Source organism: Saccostrea cucullata, unplaced genomic scaffold (genome assembly GCF_032062105.1).
Source record: "Saccostrea cucullata isolate Sc308-1 unplaced genomic scaffold, CSIRO_AGI_Scuc_v1 ctg20746, whole genome shotgun sequence".
Lineage (NCBI taxonomy): Eukaryota > Metazoa > Mollusca > Bivalvia > Ostreida > Ostreidae > Saccostrea > Saccostrea cuccullata.
The window spans coordinates 117-4,451 of NW_026935918.1; the positions used below are offsets into that span (position 1 = coordinate 117).

General features: G+C 34.8%; 1 long non-coding RNA gene across 1 annotated transcript; it reads left to right on the forward strand.

The window, feature by feature from the left end:
• The first annotated feature begins 206 nt into the window (after positions 1-206).
• Positions 207-1,227, forward strand: LOC134244224 (uncharacterized). The gene is made up of 3 exons (XR_009987180.1): positions 207-309; positions 600-650; positions 1,034-1,227. It is a non-coding gene; the product is annotated as an uncharacterized LOC134244224 (long non-coding RNA).
• The last annotated feature ends 3,108 nt before the right edge of the window (positions 1,228-4,335 follow it).

The following is a 4,335-nucleotide window of genomic DNA, read 5'->3' on the forward strand; positions in this document are numbered from 1 at the left end:
CTGCACTCTATTGACCCGGCTATCGCCCCTCAGGGGCTGCACTCCGTTGACCCGCCTATTCCTCAGCCCCAAAAGTGCACTCAGTTGACCCGGCCAGCCAGACGGTTTATACTACTTACATGAAATTAATTATATATTTTGTGATCCATGTTCATTACCATTTTCAGCTCTTATCTTGCATGTTTTGATTCTTTTAATAGTTGCTACATAAGCCATTACCTGAGATGATTTTCACAGCCCTTGCGTTTGATAGAAGTGGATATACATGTATAGATGCTTAGCCAATCAGACACTAGGCTTGCGAATATGGTGAGAACCAGTTCAAATTATAGTTCAAAACAAATAAACTAACTTTGATTTTATTAATTCGTGTCTTTTAGCATAAGATTAAAAAAATATTGCAACTACATGTATGCCAAGTAAACAACATTTAAAGGTTTATATTCTTAACATGCTTAATTTCCATATATTTCAATAATTTATAACAATGACTTCTGAAAGGTAATCTAAACATGCTAACTACACGGGTAATCGGGTATGTATAATTATTTTAAATCAAAAAGCTATAATCTTCTATGAAGTATACGTGCATTTTACAGGAATCCGGATGCTCACAAGATTTAAGACAAGAGCTGTATGAAAAAAAACTGGTAAGATTTCTTAATTATTTTCTTAATCAATAAAATCAGATGAATTGAAATTACATTATTTTTCAATGTAAGTCAGGAATTGAGCTTCAGCTCTAGCCTTTTCATTTTAGCTCACTTGAGCCATTTTAAGGCCTAACTGAATTTTTTGATCAGTGTCACAGTCTGGTGGTTGTCTGTTGTCTATAAACTTTTCATATTTTTACATTTATCAGAATTAATCCTTATTTGAAAAAAAAATTGCAAGATAATGAATTCATAATATACAGTAAACTGATCTGCCAAGTAGAAAGAACCAATTGTTTTGTAGAGTTTAGTTTATTATTTGTCATATATTTATATGGATATCATTAATGATACATCTTAATGGTCATCTCCTCTTTCAGCAATTGTGCAAGGAAAGTTTGAAGTGTCTGTTGGAATGATCAACATCGAACTTGCTGAGCATTCGTACTAAAAGTGAATCCGTTCGTGACGCCAATTATCTGTCAACCCTCTATTGCAAATTTCATGGGATATCTGTGAGGAAGTGATTCTATCAACATGTCAGAAGTTTTGGATCTTCCACAATTGGGATCTTTGGCACATACATTGGGAAAATAGCAACTGTTGATTTTATGGGATCTTTGTATCAATGTAGTTATGTGGTACATATATTTTTGCATTTACTACATGTGTTTGTCACTGTAGTCACTAACTTTGTACAGTAAATTTACATGGGCCACTGGCAGTTTATTGTAAATGTTTATCCTGCTGAGGTTGCAATGACCTCTCCCAATCCTTGGCCTATGTCATTTAATGAATCTTACCTCTTATTTTTAACACAAAATGCAGACTTTACTTTACTACATACATGTACCGGTATATCATACCTTGATTATCATGAATTTAACCAAAGCGATCCTCCAGTAATCATATTTTTTTTGGGATATTTTTGTTAATAACCTTTGATATAAAATACTTTGAAGTTTCAGTGAGAATACATACATTTAAAAAGTGTGCTTATATTGTACGTCCGAGAGGTATATGCTATTATATTTGTCTCAAAAACATTGTAAAAGAAACAGTGATTTTTTTATTTTGCAAATATAGATTTGATCTATGAAAATTTGTGATGTTATCAATTTTTTTTTGTAATTATTTGGTACTAATACAGTTTCCATTTTATTTTCCTGGAATTCCACGGATTTTCATGGAATTTCTTAAATTTACAAATAATCTGGAATTCCACGGATTTCCTCCGCAAATGTCTATTCTAGCATTGTTCCGCTTTTTTCCAGGCTAGATTTAAAATTCCATACCATTCCAGAAAAAGTTCCGTCCCAATACTCTCAAGAATTCCGTGTAATTCTGCGGAACAATATATATACGTGCAATTCCATGAAATTTGATATGGAATTCCACGGATCTTGCGGAAAATCTACATTAGGGTACTTGCGTGGATTTTTTTCTCATACTTTTGGATATGTTATTTTATTATGTGAATCACTCAATTTTACGGCTGCAGCAGTGCAACTCTCCGAAAAAAAATGTATTGACAGAACGGTCTATCAATCTATTTTTTTTTTCGGAGAGCTACATGTACAGTTTTCAGCTATTAATTTTAATTTTGATTTTACATTATAACGTGACGTCGTGATCCGACTTGTCGGATCACCACACTGGATTTTTACACGCGCAAGAAAAAAAAATCATATGCCTGCGTAGTACATCAGTTTCAGAGAGTGGTGATATTGATTCAGAAAACCAGTGTGATGATCGGAAATTTGGATCACGACGTCATGTCACGACTGCATAAAATCAACAGTAAAATTGAGTGATAATAAACATAAATATCAGTTTTTTGTTTTTGATATTTGATTTATTTGCCATAAATATTTAAATTGAAAATTCTGTAAAATTTTATTAAAAGCTACTTAACTTCTAATAGTTATAGTCATATTGAAATTTTGCCTCAAAAAGAAGCTTAATCAACAATCATTATTCTATTTATTGCTTTTTTAGTTTTAAGTCCCAACTGCTACTTTTCTCTTTCTTTGTTATAAGTACAAACCTGTAGAGCTACAGTTTCAACAGACACTTCTGGTGAGTGGAATTTGTGGCATATAAATTAATCTCATTGTATAAGTTTTCATAAAATCTAAGAGAAATTATTTAAACATGTTCAAGATTAGTAGAAAATGTCTTAACTTTAGATAAAGTTGTCACTAACAATTAGCAAATGAAACCAGTATACATTTTTTTCTTTATTTGTTCCAGGATTCGATGTAAATTGTCAGCTGGTCCGAGGAATTTACTGAATGGCGTCGACGCACCAGCCAGATGCCTCTTTCAAAACATATGCATGGTTCAGTTCAGTGGGCTCTTTGGGTGTCCGTATTGCTATACCCCGGGAAAATCTGTAGACAAGGGACACAACATGGAAAGTCCAAACGGTCACCATGAGCTTAGAACCAACAATTCCCATGTGCAAAATGCAGAGGCGGCGGAGCGAAACAAAGGAACAGTTCAAGGTGTGAAGGGACTTGCATGGATTTCCTATACCTATCATTCTTTGAGGAATTGCTGTGTACTATATGCACTGTATTCTTCTATGTGTAAACTTCCTTCTGTTTTAAGTTTGAAATGTCTCTATGGAATTCTGTCCCCAGACCAATTTTTTCACTCCTGGTGTATGCCACTTATATTCTTCTTCAGGAAAAAATCACATTGAAAGACATTCATCAGAACAAGAGAATACTGTTGGAATCGTGTTGAACATCCCAGCCCTGTATGGTGACAGGTATGCAATTTCCAATGTCCATTTCCTTCGCATCTGACAGAGTCGTTGATCAGGGTCCCCCCTAGTCCACATCATGTTTCTACTTGAAGTCAATGAGACGGTTGTTCCATGGACTCAGGAATCAAGAAGCAATTTGTATGTATGTGTCCATCAATCTCTCCCAAGTATGGCCGAAACATTACGGGAGGGAAGCTGTGAACAAGAGCTTTTCAAAAGAATGATGGACAAAAAACATCAGTCAACACAAGAAAGAATAAGTGAAAAGTTGTTTGTTGTTGGTGCATACCATAGCCGACCAATGTCAACAGAGAAGCAGCATGCAATTTTACTAGTGGGTGGAAATTTCAGGGCTGTTATCTTTTTCAAAAGACTCGATGCGCATCAACAAATTGTTCATTGTGGAGTACAGATCCACGTTTAGAAAAGACAATTGAGTGATTCACTTTAATGAAGATAGCTTTGGAAGAGTGAATAGTTTTGTTCAACATACAACTCTGTTCACCACAGTGTAATGAGAACTGTTGTGGTCAATCTTTGTGCCTTGGTGAAGGAGATGAACAGAACAGTTGAAGAACAAGACAACATCCCTCGCAGACACATCCAACAGCACATGGTTGCAGTGAGACCGAGTTTGCATTGAGAACGACTTTACAGCAGTTAACGTTAGAGACATAACTGATGTGTGCGTTTGTGATACCATTAATGACAAACTGTGTTTTGTGTAGTCCTCCCGAACAAAGTGGAGAAAGAATAGCAAAATTTGGATCGAATTCATTTACAAACTGTGAAAAATGGTTATCGTAAGTGACAAACTGTGCTTTGTGTAAGTCCTCCGAAACAAAGTGGAGAAAGAATAGTAAACTTGAAGGAAACATATCTTTTTCTTTTTGTTATCTAATTTATTTT